This window comes from Triturus cristatus, chromosome 2_2, assembly GCF_964204655.1.
Source record: "Triturus cristatus chromosome 2_2, aTriCri1.1, whole genome shotgun sequence".
In the NCBI taxonomy this organism is placed as follows: Eukaryota; Metazoa; Chordata; class Amphibia; order Caudata; family Salamandridae; genus Triturus; species Triturus cristatus.
The window spans coordinates 736,945,012-736,965,487 of NC_140582.1; positions in this window are offsets into that span (position 1 = coordinate 736,945,012).

Sequence of the window (20,476 nt, forward strand, 5' to 3'; positions counted from 1 at the left end):
TGTAGATTGTGCATTTGTGAACATTGGTTCAACTGTGTTCAAAGAAGGTATGGCATATGTTGCTTTGTCACGAGTGAAAACATTATCAGGTTTATTCATGATAGACTTTGATGACTCAAAAGTTAGTGCTGATGCAAATTGTGTAAAGGAGTATAATAGATTAAGAAGAAGCTATGCTCCTCATTTAGGTCAGTATCCTGTGTTGGAGAAACGTGTAGTTTCTCGTAAAAGGAGAAATGAGAATATCTGTAATGAAGATGTAGAGAGGAGGAAAAAAAAGAGGAGTGATGTAATTGCAAGCAAAAAGAAAAAGGAAAATGAAGAACAGGTTGTAGGATGTCATTTTGAAAATAGCTCTGGTGTCAACTGCTACGCTAATGTAGTGCTGAATGTTGCATTTTATCTGGAAAGTGTGCAAGAGCAGATAATAGTAAATCAGGGAAAAAGATTCTGTTCTGAGTTGAGTCTCCTTTTTCAAAAGCTGAGTAATGATAAAACTCAAATAGAAAGTGCTACTGAAATTAGAAAACTTTTAGATGTATGTTCAGGACGAACACAGTTTTCTCAAAATGTACAGCAAGACGCACAGGAATTCTTGATGTTTTTTCTTCAGGTACTGGAAGAAGAAGGGGTTCCCATTGAAAATGTATTTGGTCTCTCTTATAAATGGGAACATAGTTGTGAAAACTGTTATAATATATGTGGCTCTAATGTTGATTCTGAAAGGTTTATTTATTTAACATTGCCAGAAAGTAAAACAGTCACTTTTGCTAAATTAGTTAAAGATGCTAATCATAGCATGGAATGCAGTGAGTGTCAATCTGACATGTTTTCAACGTTAATTTTAAAGGAATACGGACAGTATGTAATTTTAATGATGCAACGCTGTAAAGCTGATGGTTCAAAATTAGATACTTTAATAAAGAAGTTTACAGGACAGCAATTATCAATTTCAGGAAAAACTTTTGTAACAGTTGCAATAATTTTCCATGATGGACCTACTGTAACTTCTGGTCATTACACAGTTTATCTTAAATGTGAAAAAGGCTGGACACTGTGTAATGATTCCCAATTGATTTTTAAGCAACGTTTGCCTTTTGATTTAGCAAATTCCTATCTAATCTTCCTGAAACCTAAATTTTAGAGAGATTTGGCAACATCTGGACAAAACAATTTTACCATTTTATTGGATTACCATTGGAATTTAAAAAAAAAAATGATTTTACAAATTACCATTTGGCCTAATGGAAAGGTAACCAATTGTAATGTGGACTTTTTCAATTTTTAATGAAACTTTGGAAAACCAAAAATTTAGAAAAAATCGGTAACATCTGCACAATTTAAATTTTGGAATGTTATTGGATTGCCATTGGAAGTTTATTCAAAAAAGATTTTTAAAATTACTATTTGGCCATGCGGAAAGGTAAACAATTCTATTGTGGACTTATTTAATTATTAATAAATCTTTCGGAAACCAAAATGTTACAGAGAATTGGTGAGATCTGTACAATTTAAACTTTAGATTTTTATTGGATTACCATTGGAAATTTAATCAAAAAAGAATTTTAAAATTACTATTTGGCCTAAAGGAAATGGAACCAGATGTATTGTGGAGTTATTTGAGATATATTTTTGTGATTATACTTCTGAAACAAAAATATCAGACGGTATTTTAAAGAAATAAGTATTGATATTAGATGATATTTTTTAAGAATATTATGCATTTCTATAAAGTTATGTTTATGCAAAAAGAGATTGTGGGCTTTTTTAAAACAATCTTTGAGATTGTTAATTTTTTTTTTGCCCGCTGTTAAATGATGAATGCAATTGCTTTCACAATTTATAGTGAAATGCAATATATTCTGAAAACAGCAAAAAATAGGCAAAAAATTTTGGGAAAAATATGTAAATATGTGTACTGTATTATAAAATGTTTTATTAAATATTAATACTTTTCTCTTTTTTTTCAGATTGAGATAGAACATTTTCGAAAACTAGAACCATTTTTAAAGCAATTTAAAAAAAATTTAAATGAATAAATATTTTTTTGAGTGGGTATGGTAAGTCAAAAATATCATGGTCCCTTTTTTCCACTTCTCCACAATCACATTTTCAGTTTTTCATTGTAGTCTCTCAAGGACCTTGTAATGTGATAATTGATTTTTAGTGTTTTTTAAAAAAAAAAAATAATAATTACGCGTACCGTACGCGTACGGTAAAAAAAAAATCAAAAAAAAGTTTTAAAAACATATATAAAAAATAGATGAAAGGTAAGGTTGGCTCTTAAAAGAGCCGTTGTGTTCATGCAGGGACAGGGGAAAGAAAGAATTGGAATATTAGACGGTACGACAAATGTGCTGATCTATTTTATTGTTCACTAGGGAAATACTGGTCTCCCTATAACAAATTAGATCATGACAAGTGGCGCACCGTATTTCAACCCTCAGAAACCGAGGGTTAATTTCCTGAGGAGAAGAAAAAGGAGATGCTCCCACCACAGATGAAGGGCTCACCTGACCTGCAGAAGAAGGACTCGGCCCTGCAGATGATGGTCCAGGCTGAGCTGCTGTGGATGTGCTTGGTTGACTTACTGAAGGGTTACCTTCAGTATGTCGAGCATGTGTCCTTCTGTGTACATCCTTAAGGTGTCTCAACATGGTGTTATTCCCGAAGGAATACTTCTTGTTGGGATTCCCTCTTGAAAGTACACGCTTACACAGCTTACAAGTCACTAAGGGTGCATTTACCTTTTGCTGGCCCTCTGGAAAAGAAAAATACTCCCATATGAAAGAGGTCTTTTGTTTCCTCGTTCTCTGCCTCAAGGTAGTGCTGCTAGCCTCACTCTCAGAAGGGCTCTGCTGTTCTGCCATCGTATCACAAAGACAACCCAGCTCCTTCTCCTAAGGGATCACAAGCAGAAATGAGGGGAATGGGTGTGGTGTAGGAGAGTTCTAGAACTGAAAGTAGTTTCAACCAATCAAAAGTTGTGTTTCATGATCACATGACCCACCGTACGCTTACGGTGCGCTTACGGCAAAAGTACGCATGCGCGTAAAAAAGACACGCGCACGCGCGCATGCGCAAAACAGGCACGCCCCTTCACTTCCGCGTAACGTGCTCGTGCTGCGTACGCGTTACGCGCTGTGCGCGCATGACGTGCGTCTACGCAAATTGCGTAAATGAACGCAAACAGCGTAGAAATCTAACGTAATTAAAGCACGACGTGCGCTTACCGTACGCGCACGTTAAAAAAAAAAAAAAAAGGAAAAAAAAAAATATGTAATACTAATAAATTTTACCTGTTTATTTTAAAAAAATGGTAAAATAAAAACATATTGTAGAATTTTTAAAATTTAACCATAGTCTTTTAAAAAGGATAGAAAATTAAAATAAAAATATGTAAAAAAAAAAAGGAAAAAAAAAAAAATTAGCATTTAAAAAACCTTGCAAATTCACTGAAAAAACCATGGGTTTCACTCACGTTATAGTTAGGAATTAGCATTTAAAAAACCTTGCAAATTCACTGAAAAAACCATGGGTTTCACACACGTTATAGTTAGGAATTAGCATTTAAAAAACCTTAGAAATTCAATGAAAAAACCAAAGGTTTCACACATGTTATAGTTAGCTGGACATTTCACTCGTAAAAAACCATTGAAATTCCCCCGTTATAGTTAGTTCAGCTAACTATAACTCGCGCGCCCGCAATGCACTACTGATGATGTCACATATTACATCACTCATGACATGGTCACTGACATCACTCATGACATCACTGATGACATCTCAAATGACATCACTGATGACATCACTGATGACATCATCCTTGTGATAGAGTGGCAGACCTCCTCTTCCCCTAATATAACCATTGAAACACACATTCAAAAATAGAAACTAAAATGTTCAAAATAATGAACATATCAATATCAGTTACAACAACCTAATCAGTAATTCTAAGAACCACATACACATACAGTCATTCACCAACAGTCCTCTACAGTCACTCATACATGTACTCACTCATCATATGTATTCATACACCTATGCATCCTGTTACACAACGCCACTCATCCATAGAGTTACTCACACACATAGTCACTCATGCTAATAAAGAATCAAACATCCATTTACTTGCATATACAGTTATACACACACCACCACACTTACTTCTACAGAAACTTACATATACTTACTCTTTTAAACAATAACTTATAGAAACACATACTTATTCATACAGGAACTCTTCCAATCTCTCACTCTCACATATACTCACTTATATACACCAATAGTCACATATACTAGTTTAAAACATATGTAGTTACTCATAAAGACACTATAGAGACAGTCATTCACTCACTAACACACCCATGCACACACTCATCCACCCATACAGTCCTGCACACATGCTGTATTCAACACATACAAACAGTGAGTCACTCATTCATGCACCTATGCACTAAGTAATACCCCCCACCGAACCATACAGAAACTCAGACACTCATACTGATAAAAAACCAACTAATAACCTATATAGACACTCATGTAGCTACTCACCAACCCATGCAGCCACTTATACACAAAGTAAGAAACTGATACAGATATTTTCATATTTAAAGATTACTCAGTAAGCCATGTATTCACTATGATACACTTAATCAGTCAGTTACACAAAATTTTTTTTTTTTAAAAAGCATCCATTTAGACACTTATATACCCATTTATTCTTCCATTGATCTTGAGATATACATAAATATAAAACAAATTTAATTTTCAGAAAAACACACAATCACTGGATGATGTCATCAGTGATGTCATTTGAGATGTCATCAGTGATGTCATGAGTGATGTCAGTGACCATGTCATGAGTGATGTAATATGTGACGTCATCAGTAGTGCATTGCGGGCGCGCGAGTTATAGTTAGCTGAACTAACGGGGGAATTTCAATGGTCTTTTACGAGTGAAATGTCCAGCTAACTATAACATGTGTGAAACCTTTGGTTTTTTCATTGAATTTATATATAGATATATATATATATATATATATACATATATATATATATTACCTACTGGCGGTCGGCCAGTAGGTAGTTATAGTTAGCATTTTTTCTTTTCCCAATAACTTTGGCGCCGGTAGACGAATCTTTGCAAAATTTTCAAAATGTTGGTCCTGCTCCGGTCAGCTCCTATCCTGCAAGTTTCGGGGTAATTCGCCAAGCGGGGGCTGAGAAAAAAGGAGGGTCCCAAAACGCGTTTTCTCCATGTTATTTCCCATAGGAAACTTTAGACACGACTACAGCCCGAACTGCTGAACGGAATTACACCAAATTTGGCAAAAAGGTAGCCCTTGGATAGGAAAGAGACCTTATTTTTAAATGGTGTAAATCCTTTCAGAAGTTCCTGAGAAATTCAAAAAATAGAGGGCAAAAAATCAATTTCCCATAGAAACTTTAGACATGGTTACAGCTGAAACTGCTGAACGGAATTACACCAAATTTGGCAAAAAGGTGGTGCTTCGTTCATAAAGCGACCTTTTTTTTAAAATGGTGTAAATCCGTTCAGTAGTTTTCGAGATATTAAAGAAAAAATATCTTTATATATCTGGGCGGGACCTAACTACACAAGCACGAGCTAGGCTCTAATTGGCTGCCAACACTTCAATCCAGGAAGTGTTGGCAGCCATCTTGGTGCAATGATTTTTTGGTCTCACCTGGCGACGCAGCGCATGCGCTGCTCACAACACAAACACAACTGCACTGCCCTAAACCCTAAAACACTACCCCAGAACGAGCCCCTACACTGCACAAATACAAATGCACTTCCCTAAACCCTGAAACACTACCCCAGCATGAATCCCTACACTGCCCGAACACCACTGCACTGCCCTAAACCCTGAAACACTACCCCCAGCACGACCCCCTAAACTGTCTGAAAACCACTGCACTGCCCTAAACCCTGAAACACCACACCCAGCACGACCCCTACACTGCTTGAACACCACTGCACTGCCCTAAAACCTGAAACACTACCCTCAGCACAACCCCCTACACTGCCCGAAAACCTCTGGCATAAACCCTGACACACCACCCCCAGCACAACCCCCTACACTGCCCAAACACCGCTGCGCTGCCCTAAACCCTGAAACACCACCCCTAGCATGACACCCTACACTGCCCAAACACCACTGCACTGCCCTAAACACTCAAACACTACCCCCAGCAAGACCCCCTACACTGACCAAACACTACTGTACTGCACTAACACCTGAAACATCACCTCCAGCAAGACCCCCTACACTACCCGAACACCACTGCCCTAAACCCTAAAACACCATCCCCAGCAAGACCCCCTACACTGCCCGAACTCCACTGCACTGCCATAAACCCTGAACCATCATCCTCAGCACGACCCCCTACACTGCCCAAACACCACTGCTCTGCCCAAAACCCTGAAACATCAGCCCCAGCATGACCCCTATACTACCCAAACCCAACTGCACTGCCCTAAACCCTGAAACACCAGCCACAGCATGAACCCCTACACTGCCCGAACACCACTGCACTCCCTTAAACCCTGAAACACCAACCAGCACGACCCCCTACACTGCCCGAACACCACTACACTGCCCTAAACCCTGAAACGCCAGCCCCAGCATGACCCCCTTCACTGCCCAAACACCGCTGCACTGCCCTAAACCCTGAAACACCAACCCCCAGCAAGACGCCCTACACTGCCCGAACACCACTGCACTGCCTTAAACCCTGAAACACCACCCCCAGCCAGACCCCCTACACTGCCCAAACACCACTGCACTTCCCTAAACCCTGAAAAACCACCCCCTGCACGACCCCCTACACTGCCTGACCACCACTGCACTGCCCTAAACCCTGAAACATCACCCTCTGCACGACTCCCTACGCTGCCCGACCACCACTGCACTGCCCTAAACTCTGAAACACCATCCCCTGCACGACCCCCTACACTCCTAAGCACCACTGCACTGCCCTAAACCCTGAAACACCACCCCCTGCACGACCCCTTACACTGCCCGAACACCACTGCACTGCCTAAAACCCTGATACACCAGCCCCCGCATGACCCCCTACTCTGCCCGAACACCACTGCTCTGCCATAAACCCTGAAACACCACCCGAGCATGTCCCCTACACTGCCCGAACACCACTGCACTGCCTAAAACCCTGATACACCAGCCCCTGCACGACCCCCTACACTGCCCGAACACCACTGCAATGCCCTAAACCCTGAAACACCAGCCCCCACACGACCCCCTACACTGTCCGAACACCACTGCACTGCCCTCAACCCTGAAAAACCAGCCCCCGCACGACCCCAACACTGCCTGAACACCACTGTACAGCTCTAATCCCTGAAACACCAGCCCCCGCATGACCCCCTACACTGCCTGAACAGCACTGCACTGCCCTCAACCCTGAAACATCAACCCCAGCAAGACCCCTACACTGCCCGAACACCACTGCCCTAAACCCTGAAACACCACCCCCAGCAAGACCCCTACACTGCCCGAACACCATTGCACTGCCCTAAACCATAAAAACACCAGCCCCAGCACGACCCCCTACACTGCCCGAACACCACTGTACTGCCTTAAGCCTTGAAACACCAGCTCCAACACGATCCCCTACACTGCCCGAACACCACTGTGCTACCCTAAACCCTGAAACACCCCCCCACAACCGCCTACACTGCCTGAACACCACTGCACTGCCCTGAACCCTGAAACACCATCCCCCAGCAAGACCACCTTCACTGCCCAAACACCACTGCACTGCCCTAAACACTGAAACACCACCCCCAGCAAGACCCACTACACTGCCCGAACACCACTGCACTGCCCTAAACCCTAAAACACCACCCCCAGCCAGACCCCCTACACTGCCCAAACACCACTTCACTGCCCTAAACCCTGAATCACCACCCCCTGCATGACCCCGTACACTGCCCAACCACCACTGCACTGCCCTAAACCCTGAAACGCCACCCCCTGCACGACCCCCTACACTGCCCGACCACCACTTCACTGCCCTAAACCCTGAAACAGCAACCCCTGCATGACCCCCTCCACTGCCTGACCTCCACTGCACTGCCCTAAACCCTGAAACAGCAACCCCTGCACGACCCCCTCCACTGCCTGACCTCCACTGCACTGCCCTAAACCCTAAAACACCACCCCCAGCCAGACCCCCTACACTGCCCAAACACCACTTCACTGCCCTAAACCCTGAATCACCACCCCCTGCATGACCCCGTACACTGCCCAACCACCACTGCACTGCCCTAAACCCTGAAACACCACCTCCTGCATGACCCCCTACACTGCCCGACCACCACTGCACTGCCCTAAACCCTGAAACAGCAACCCCTGCATGACCCCCTTCACTGCCTGACCTCCACTGCACTGCCTAAAACCCTGATACACCAGCCCCCGCACGACCCTCTACACTGACCGAACACCACTGCAATGCCCTAAACCCTGAAACACCAGCACCCGCACGACCCCCTACACTGCCTGAACACCACTGCACTGCCCTAAACCCTGAAACACAAGCCCCCGCACGACCCCAACACTGTCCAAACATTACTGCACTGACCTAATCCCTGAAACACCAGCCCCCGCACAACCCCCTACACTGCCCGAACACCATTGCACTGCCCTAAACCCTGAAACACCATCCCCGCACAACCCCCTACACTGCACGAACACCACTGCACTGCCCTCAACCCAGAAACACCAAACCCAGCAAGACCACCTACACTGCCCGAAAAGCACTACCCTAAACCCTGAAACACCACCCCCAGCAAGACCCTCTACACTGCTCGAACACCACTGCACTGCCCTAAACCCTGAAACACCAGCCCCAGCACGACCCCCTACACTGCCCCAACACCACTGCTCTGCCCTACACCCTAAAACACCAGCCCCAGCACGACCTCCTACACTGCCTGAACACCACTGTACTGCCCATACCCTGAAAAACCAGCCCCAGCACGATCCTCTACACTGCCCGAACAGCACTGCACTGCCTTAAACCCTGAAACACCACCCCTAGCCTGACCTCCTACACTGCCCAAACACCACTGCACTTCCCAAAACCCTGAAAAACCACCCCCTGCACAACCCCCTGCACTGCCCGACCACCACTGCACTGCCCTAAACCCTGAAACAGCACCCCCTGCACGACCCCCTACACTGCCTGACCACCACTGCACTGCCCTAAACCCTGAAACACCACCCTCTGCACGACTCCCCACGCTGCCCAACCACCACTGCACTGCCCTAAACTCTGAAGCACCATCCCCTGCACGACCCCCTACACTGCCCGAACACCACTTCACTGCCCTAAACTCTGAAACACCACACCCTGCACGACCCCCTACACTGCCCGAACACCACTACACTGCCCTAAACCCTGAACACCACCCCCAGAAGGACACCCTACACTGCCCGAACACCACTGCACTGCCCTAAACACTGAAACACCACCCCCCGCAAGACCCACTACACTGCCCGAACACCACTGCACTGCCCTAAACCCTAAAACACCACCCCCAGCCAGACCCCCTACACTGCCCAAACACCACTTCACTGCCCTAAACCCTGAATCACCACCCCCTGCATGACCCCGTACACTGCCCAACCACCACTGCACTGCCCTAAACCCTGAAACGCCACCCCCTGCATGACCCCCTACACTGCCCGACCACCACTGCACTGCCCTAAACCCTGAAACAGCAACCCCTGCATGACCCCCTCCACTGCCTGACCTCCACTGCACTGCCCTAAACCCTGAAACAGCAACCCCTGCACGACCCCCTCCACTGCCTGACCTCCACTGCACTGCCCTAAACCCTAAAACACCACCCCAAGCCAGACCCCCTACACTGCCCAAACACCACTTCACTGCCCTAAACCCTGAATCACCACCCCCTGCATGACCCCGTACACTGCCCAACCACCACTGCACTGCCCTAAACCCTGAAACACCACCCCCTGCACGACCCCCTACACTGCCCGACCACCACTGCACTGCCCTAAACCCTGAAACAGCAACCCCTGCATGACCCCCTCCACTGCACTGCCTAAAACCCTGATACACCAGCCCCCGCACGACCCTCTACACTGACCGAACACCACTGCAATGCCCTAAACCCTGAAACACCAGCACCCGCACGACCCCCTACACTGCCTGAACACCACTGCACTGCCCTAAACCCTGAAACACAAGCCCCCGCATGACTCCAACACTGTCCAAACATTACTGCACTGCCCTAATCCCTGAAACACCAGCCCCCGCACAACCCCCTACACTGCCCGAACACCATTGCACTGCCCTAAACCCTGAAACACCATCCCCGCACAACCCCCTACACTGCACGAACACCACTGCACTGCCCTCAACCCAGAAACACCAAACCCAGCAAGACCACCTACACTGCCCGAAAAGCACTACCCTAAACCCTGAAACACCACCCCCAGCAAGACCCCCTACACTGCTCGAACACCACTGCACTGCCCTAAACCCTGAAACACCAGCTCCAGCACGACCCCCTACACTGCCCCAACACCACTGCTCTGCCCTACACCCTAAAACACCAGCCCCAGCACGACCTCCTACACTGCCTGAACACCACTGTACTGCCCATACCCTGAAAAACCAGCCCCAGCACGATCCTCTACACTGCCCGAACACCACTGCACTGCCCTGAACACTGAAACACCCCCCTGCACAACCCCCTACACTGCCCGAACACCACTGCACTGCCCTAAACCCTGAAACACCACCCCCCAGCAAGACCCCCTTCACTGCCCAAACACCACTGCACTGCCCTAAACCCTGAAACATCACCCACAGCAAGATGCCCTACACTGCCCGAACAGCACTGCACTGCCTTAAACCCTGAAACACCACCCCTAGCCGGACCTCCTACACTGCCCAAACACCACTGCACTTCCCTAAACCCTGAAAAACCACCCCCTGCACGACCCCCTGCACTGCCCGACCACCACTGCACTGCCCTAAACCCTGAAACAGCACCCCCTGCATGACCCCCTACACTGCCTGACCACCACTGCACTGCCCTAAACCCTGAAACACCACCCTCTGCACGACTCCCCACGCTGCCCGACCAGCACTGCACTGCCCTAAACTCTGAAGCACCATCCCCTGCACGACCCCCTACACTGCCCGAACACCACTTCACTGCCCTAAACTCTGAAACACCACACCCTGCACGACCCCCTACACTGCCCGAACACCACTACACTGCCCTAAACCCTGAACACCACCCCCAGAAGGACACCCTACACTGCCCGAACACCACTGCACTGCCCTAAACCCTAAAACACCACCCCCAGCACGACCCCCTACATTGCCCGAACACCACTGCACTGCCCTAAACACTAAAACACCACCCCCAGCACGACCCCTACACAACCCAAACACCAGTGCACTACCCTAAACCCTAAATCTACCCTCAGCACAACCCCTACACTACCCAAGCACCTCTTCACTACCCTAAGCCCTTAAACACTACCCCCAGCACGACCCCCTACACTACACCAACACCACTGCACTACCCTAAACCCTAAAACACTACCCCAGCACAACCCCTACACTACCCAAACACCACTGCACTACCCTAAACCCTAAATCTACCCCAAGCACTACCCCTACACTACACAAACATCACTGCACTGCCCTAAACCCTAAAACACTACCACCAGCACGACCCCCTACACTACACAAACACCACTGCACTACCCTAAGCCCTAAAACACTACCCCCAGCATGACCCCCTAGACTACACAAACACCACTGCACTACCCTAAGCCCTAAAACACTACCCTCAACATGACCCCCTAAAGTACTCAAACACCATTGCACTACCCTAAACCCTAGAAAAGTAACCACCATCCCATGCCCAATCCACCTTACCTCTCACTCCTCGTGGTTCCTCTCTCCTCATGGTTCCTGCTTCATGTCATCTCTGAGGGGCGGTGCACATCGTTGTGAGGAAACGTAACAGCCTATGTTTCCTTACAACAACGTGGATTGTCTACATATTTAAGAACTCATGCTCATTTACCATACATACCTTTACAACAAAATTTGTTGTAAAGGCATGTGTGGTAAATGACCATGTGTTCTAAAAAAGTGCGTAGTAATGACTTTGCGATGTACAAGTCATGCGTGGCAATGCATGCATTGTAATGGTATCGCGAAGTAAAAAATTCATTGTAACGGCTGTTTACCGATCGAAGCTGGCCCCTGTTCTTCAGTGAGTCATTTTTTTGATGTATTAGGAGGAAGGAATGTGTTTTTTTTACCAAAAAGTGCATTCCCGTCTGTTGTATTGTGAAAGGGTCCGCGTGGCCTGGTTTGACTTCCGGTGAGAGAGTGGAAGAGTCTGTTTGGATCTAAAAGGGTTCTGCTGTTGGACGGGGCCGGCGCGACACGTCATCAGAAAACACAGCTAATGGAAAGTGTTGTCCCCTAAGTGTGGAGCAGTGCCATGAGAGGTCAACGAGTGTGCGTCCCACTGCAGTATGACCGTACCGCGTGACCCATGTGCCACCTCCAGTGTACGGAAAGCAAAAGTGGCATCCATCGCAGGTCCTCTTGAAGACCATTGTAGCACTAATTCTACATTTTGGAACTAGGGCATTTTAACCTTGTTGTTCCTGCCAGATACAAAGAGAAGATCCTGTGTTATTCAGTGCCCTCGTTACCTTTTCTGTGGGTAGTGGTGCTTGTCACTTCACTGCCCCGTCCTGCCCGTGCACACGACTGGGATCCCCAACTCGTGTGCCATCTGCAGGGCCTCCGCCCTCAGATCACTGGTTTCGGTTTCTGGAGTGGTAACATAAACAGTTGCTCCCAAAGATCTAGCCTGAACACTTAGGTGAATATCCCCTGCACCAGCATTCCGCGGAAATTCTTTCCTAGCTCTCTCACGTCAACGACAATGTCATAATAGCACGGCTCCATTCGCGACACCGTATGAAGTCATAGGAGCCACAAGAGGACCTCGTCGGCGTGCAGACATCAGTTCCACCCAGTGTATAACCAATATAGGCATAAAGAAATAACAGCAGATCAAGCATTTCTCACTATTAAAACACAAGCATGAGTAAGACATATTAAAAACATTCATGCCAAACAGTAAAAGCATCTTTTTGGTAGAAACAGGTGGACAACGGGGAGGCGGGTGGGACTGTGAGGAATCCACAGGCAGATACTGTATCCACCAGAAAAAGCGTTACCAAAGGTAAGTAACTTGCTCTTCTGATGGATACTTCTGCCTGTTGATTCCTCACCTTTTGAATAGAATCCTCAAGCCGTACCTCCCCCAGGGGGGGGGGGTGTCCACCTGACTAGACCAAAAAATCTCAAAACAGATTGAGCAAAATGGCCTTCCCTCCTAACCTCCGAATCCAATAATAATTGAATAATTGAATAATTTTTAGTCAAAATTATATTGAAAATAATACTTTAAAAATACTTTTATTAATAAATGTAGACAAACACTTAAAGGGAAACTTTTATTTATAATTAATTTAAAGATATTTCATACTTTACAAATTACGCCGAAGTCGCGACCCCAGCGCGACTTTTCAAAATGGCTACCGGAATGCACGCAGGGGTACGCGAAGGTTGTTCGACTTCTGTATAATATATTTTTTTTAAAAGAATGAATATAGTGCTCCTTACTAAAACATTATTCACAATTTCTAAAAATATATATATAAAATTAAAAAAAATAGGATTGAGGTACATTAGACTTACAAATTTTCATTTAAAAAACCTTTGAAATTCATTGGAGAAACCATAGGTTTCAGGCACATTATAGTTAGAAATTAGCATTTAAAAAACCATAGAAATTAACTGAAAAAAGAAATAGGTTTCAGGAACGTTATAGTTAGTTGGACATTTCACTCGTACAAACCATAGAAATTCCGGCGTTATAGTTAATTCAGCTAACTATAACTCGTGCCCCCACAATGCACTGCTGATAACGTCACATATTACATCATTCATGACATGGTCAGTGACATCACTGATGACATCACTGATGACATCTCAAAATACATCACTGATGACATCACTGATGACATCATCCACGTGAAAATCTGATGCACCTCCTCACACCTGAAAATAACATTTGATACACCCACTCTAAAATACAGACTGCCATTTTCGAAAAAATAGACACATCAATACAAGCTACTAAATACGCGCTGACTGATTCCTAGGTCTACTCACACATCCACTCATTCACTCATACAGTCACTCATACATGCAGTCACTCGTCAATACAACACTATCATATGCACTCATACACCTATACACACTGCCACATATCCAAAGTTACCCACACACTAAGTCAGTCATGCAAAGAATCAATCATACTTCCATTTACTCACCTATGCAGTTATACAGACACAACCTCGCTTATTCATACAGATACTAACACATAAATACCCTCTTATGGAATCACTGATACAAATACACACTCATCCATGCAGCCAATCTCACAATTACTGACTCTCACATATAGTTATTTATATACACCATCACTCACATATACTGCCTTTTTCATATGTATTTACTTGCACATGTACCACTGAGACATCCATTCACTAACCAACACACCCATACACACACTCATCCACCCATACAGCTGTATCCACATGCACTCTTGAACCCATACACACAGTGAATCAACTACTCACACATCTAGGCACAGAGTCACACACCTCCCACCCACCCACACACACACTCAGGCAGCCATACAAATACTCAGGCAAGCAATCAATAACCCATATAGACACTCATGCAGCTACTCACCAACCCATGCAGCAGCTTACACAACAACAGACAGACTGATATAGACTTTCACACAGTTTAGTCACTAACCCATGCATTCAATAAGACACACTTAGTCACTCACTTATACAGTCATTCACGTACCTACTAAATCCTCCATACAGACACTTATACACCCACTCATTCCTCAATACAGCTTGGTATATATATAAAACAAAATTAAACTTTACAGAAACACACAGTCACTGGATGATGTCATCAGTGATGTCATTTGATGTCATCAGTGATGTCATCAGTGATGTCTCTGACCATTTCATGAATGATGTAATATGTGACGTCATCAGCAGTGCATTGCGGGAGCGCAAGTTATAGTTAGCTGAACTAACTAAAACGCCGGAATTTCTATTGTTTTGTACAAGTAAAATGTCCAACTAACTATAACATTCCTGAAACCTATGTTTTCTATATATATATATATATATATATATATATATATATATATATATATATATATAAATATAACCTACTGGCGGTCGCCAGTAGGTAGTCATATTAGGACCAAGTTTGCATAGAAAGAGCATTTTTTGTTTTGCTTATAACTTTGCCGTCCAAACAATTTTTTTTTTCATATCAGCTCCTATGTTGAACATTTGGGGGTGATTCGTCAAGGGGGGGCCGAGAAACAGAGGGGTCCCAAAACGTGTTTTCTCTGTGTTAATTTCCATAGGAAACTTTAGACCAAGCTACAGGTCGAACGGGTGAACGGAATTATCCCAAATTTGGCAGGGAGAAGGGTCTTGGTCTAGAAAGCACGCTTTTATTTATTTGGTGTAAATCCATTCAGTAGTTTTGGAGAAATATAGAATTTTGCAGATATCGATATTTGGGAATTCTGCCATCTGATTGGCTGAGGCGTTACGAGCACGAGCTTGATGCTTACTGGTTGCGAGCTGTTGCAACTAGGAAGTGTTGGCAGCCATTTTGTGATTCCGTTGAAATGAGTAAGGGGGAAAAGGGCAAAAAGAGTAGGAAACAGGAGGATACGAGCACTGTAACCTCTGTGGGGTAGTCGCTCCTACCGGACTGAAAGTGCGGTGTTGCTCAGCTGAGATGAGATGCTGCTACACTCGGGTATAAAACCGAGAGCCTAAACTGTGAGGTCATTGCTGTAAAGTGATGTGCTCTGGTCTTTGTAGCATACATGTAGAAGTAGTGTTAGTAGGATTTTATACCATACAGGGAGTGGGAAGTGAACTGCTGACCTCTACTGTGCATTTATACTATACCGGAAGAGGGAAGCAAAGTACTCACGCCTACCAGTGTGAAGACAAGGTGGATCAAACCGAGCTGAATGCTGTAAAGTGATGGGGTTTGGGCGCTGTAGCATACTGGCTGCTGTAGTATAACTGTGTAAGTAGTGTTAGTATGCATTTACACTATACAGGGAGTGGGAAGCAAACTACTCACCCCTACTGGTCTGAAGACTCGGGGCTTAAACCTTGAGCTCATTGCTGTAAAGTGATGTGCTATGGGCACTGTAGCATACCTGTGGAAGTAGTGTTAGTTTGCGTTTATATAATACAGGGAGTGGGAAGCAAATTAGTCACCCCTACCGGTCTCAAGACTCGTGGATGAAACCATGAGCTCATTGCTGTAAAGTCATGTGCTCTGTGTAGTATTCCAATGTAAGTCATAGTGGAATGTTAGTATGTAATGCTACTATAATGTAAGTATGTAATGTTAGAATGTAGGGCTGTCATGAGAGGAATCTTGGGGAGTGTGTACACGGTGCTGGAGAAGACGGTTGCCTTGCTGTCTGGTCCTGTTGGTGGCTGTTTAAGCTGTCTTCTTTTCCTGGAATAAATCTACTTATCAGATCCACTGCTGTCTTCCTCTTCACTACATAAATTTGACGACAAGCGGGAGAAGGTAAAAAGAAGGCAGCACTCACCAAGATTTTGAGCTTGCTTGCATTCTGCTGAAGACCTGTTTTCTTGGTGAAGCTGTTTCTACTCATCCCAGGGTCATCAGCTCATCAAACTATGTGATCCTACCTCTGGTAGGATTTATATTTTTTGATTTTGGGCTTCCTCTGCCTCTTCACTACACTCTGGTTGCTGTACTACATGTGTGCAAGTAGTGTTAGTATGCGTTTATACTAATTCTGTAGTTATGCAGTAAGCAATGCATCACGGCCCTATGGAGTGCCACCTCCCAGGCGCAGCTCATACCAAAAGTAGATCTGGATGGTAAAAATTGAGAAATAAAATTGAAGCAGGGTCTCACCCGTTCATTTAAATGAGCCCACTGGTGGGTAATGTTCCGGGGCCAATCCTATTATTATATTGCGGAGTCTCTGCAGCACTGGGGACCTTAATCTCACATGTAAATTAGGCGTGGGAGGGCACAGAGACATTTTGCAGCCTAGGGGATCGACACCTCCCCGGGTATTGTTTACGAATTGTTCGGGGGGCTTCGAGGCCAGCTCAAGACCGGGGATCGGCAACCTCTGGGGCTTTAGTTGAATATGCAGGATGGGCCTCGCCAGTCCTTGTAGCCTCGGTGGCCCTAGGCAGTGCCTTATTGGTTCTGTAATCACAAGGGCAGTACTCATGGTTTTATAAAGTGATACACCCATAGAACCCTTACCGTTGTACAATTACCCAGGCTTCATTCATGTAATAGTCTGTTGGTTTATATTTGGTAGGTGCACCGCAAAATTACAAATGTTTTCCCTCATAACCTCCTATCAACCGCCGATTTTCACAATAAACTACAGACTAGTGTTGTCAGAAAAAGAAGACCCATACACTCACTTATTTATTGGTAAAAAAATACCTTTTATTAAAACAACTTAAATAAATGGAAACGTAACTTTATTTGAACAAACAACAGTAAAACAAGAAAGAAGTGGGTGGGACTCCTCCGGAAGCAGCGTACAAAACCTGCAAGAGAAAAAAGAAACATAAGTATGTGTGCCATGTCCAAGAGAAAAAGAAAGGTAGTCAGAATGAAAGGAAGAACGTGAGAATGGGACAGAGAGTGAGTGGGTGGAAGGGAGAAGGGAGAGTCAAAAGAACAGAGGGAGGAGAAGACAGAGCGTCGGCCTACTGCACTCAGCCCTCACTGTTCACCTCCCATCACCCGTGTGTCTGGGATGCTGGGGTCCACGAGAAACAGTGCGGTCCAGCAAGTCTTTAAAATGAAACAGAATGAATGAGGCCAGAGATTATTTTATTATCTACGGCAACATAGCTTGCTTGCACCTGTGCACCCAGGCTGCTGCACCCCAGCCCCTTCCCCCGCACTGAGTTCAAATGCAGCTCCTGCACACCGAGGCTTTACTGCTCACCTGCCACAATCGGTGTGTCCAATGACGTGCCGGTGCGAGCTCCAACTCCGGGGTGCCTCTCAGGGTAGCACAGCAGGCCTCTGGTGTGGGACAGACAAAATAGAGCTATTTCAGCACAACCATAAATAATATATAGAAGGTCCAACTGAATAACCAATAGTGAAAACCTGCGTTATTCAGAATGAGACAGACATGTATATATGTCCAAAGATGATCTAAGGAAGTCCACAGTTCAGAAAGTGTCAGATGAAAGGTCCACGTGATATAGCTGGGGGTCGCGTAACTAGTTAGCATGGAGGAGTCTCGTTCGTTATCGGAATTAACCAGACAAATCGAGAAATCAAGAAAGAGCTATCAATCTGTCAATCCTTTCCGTGTCCGGGCCGGGTGAGGTTTCCCGGGAAACCTCACCCGGCCCGGACACGGAAAGGATTGACTGATTGATAGCTCTTTCTCGATTCTGTGGGTGGTGGTGCATGGCCATTCTTAGTTGGTGGAGCGATTTGTCTGGTTAATTCCGATAACGAACGAGACTCCTCCATGCTAACTAGTTACGCGACCCCCAGCTATATCACGTGGACCTTTCATCTGACACTTTCTGAACTGTGGACTTCCTTAGATCATCTTTGGACAAATATACATGTCTGTCTCATTCTGAGTAATGCAGGTTTTCACTATTGGTTATTCAGTTGGACCTTCTATATATTATTCATGGTTGTGCTGAAATAGCACTATTTTGTCTGTTACATTGTCAGATTGGTTTTTCATATCTGGCTGATTGGCATCCTTGGGTAGTGAGTGCCTGTAGCTAGCCAAGCACCCGAATTTACTACGAGTTTTCATTTTACTGTTTCACGCAATTGACGTTTATATATATATTTGTCCATATCTTGATGTGCAGGTCTTTTCTCACTTGTGAACACTACTACCCTTCTCTATTATCCTCTGGTGTTGGACGGTGTCTTGATACCACGATGGAAGGCATCAGAAAGGCCAGAGCATCATCAACGGTTGAGCACCTGCTGCGTGCTTTTTCGTGCAACTAACTCAGTGTCTGAAAAGGGAGAAATAATTTAATGGTGGAAACGTCTTAAGGTAAATGAAGGTTTTTTTCAAGCTTAAGAGAGAACACCAGTTGAGTGCTTCCTTCCTTCTTGAAGTACGATCTACCAACTGTTAGTGGTAATCGTGGTTCAAAGAGGAGTTGGAGTGCACGAGAATATACAAGGGTAAATAATAATATGTCATGCCAACGTTCACTTACAAAGGAACAGAGCGCATGCTAGAAGCATAATGTGCGCGTGCAATGTAGTGGCGCAAGCCTGTGTGCATGTACACTTAGTAGTCAGCTCACTACAATGCCCCAAAAGCCAACGCCAAGTGTCTGTAGGGCAGCTCTGCCCGCTGGCTCAGGCCTACAGTACGGTCCAGCAGGTCCTTAAAATGAGACAGAGATGTGACTGAATGAGGTCAGAGACCACATAATTACGCACGGCAACATCGCTTGTTTGCACCTGTGCACCCAGGCTGATGCACCCCATCCCTCCTGCCGCAACGCGCTCAATTGCTGCCCCTGTGCACCCAGGCACCTCTGCTCACCTACTGTCATTGGTGTGTGTCCAAACACGACGGCCAGCAGGGTTCACAATTCAGATGTAGTTTTGATTGTCAGGATGATGTACACCACATGGATCCCTTTTTTTTATTGCACTTTGTGATATGTGAGGTGGATGCGGCCATCTCACCTGAAGCAGTGTAGAAGAACTGGGACATGTGGCGTCATCGTTATCCTATTTATATGAATGCAAAGAGGGCTGGGCTTGTGTATGCCAGGCCAGCGTAGGGGTGTGAATAATTATTCCGGGGACCTGGGCGTTGTTCAGTTCCTGTCTGTGCAGGAAGTGTACTTATATGTGTGTCCCTGTTGCAGATTTGATGTACAATCTGCAATTTACATTAATGTAGCATGTACCGGGAGATCGACAACTATCGCTAATGAGATGCTGTCCGAAAACATTGAATGGACAAAATCACATGTTGTTGTCAAGCTGTTGAATATGCGCAGACACGCATGTCAATGGTGTGTGGTAGGATTGAAAGTGTTGCTATCGCGGAGCGCACACATGTGAATGGTGGAGGGAGGATCAGCAGTGAGGTTACGTCATACACAGTGATAACATTCATTACAGTCAAGCACTGCATGTCAAACATGAAGCTGAACGTCTCACACATGACACACTACTATACTGGTAAAGCCTG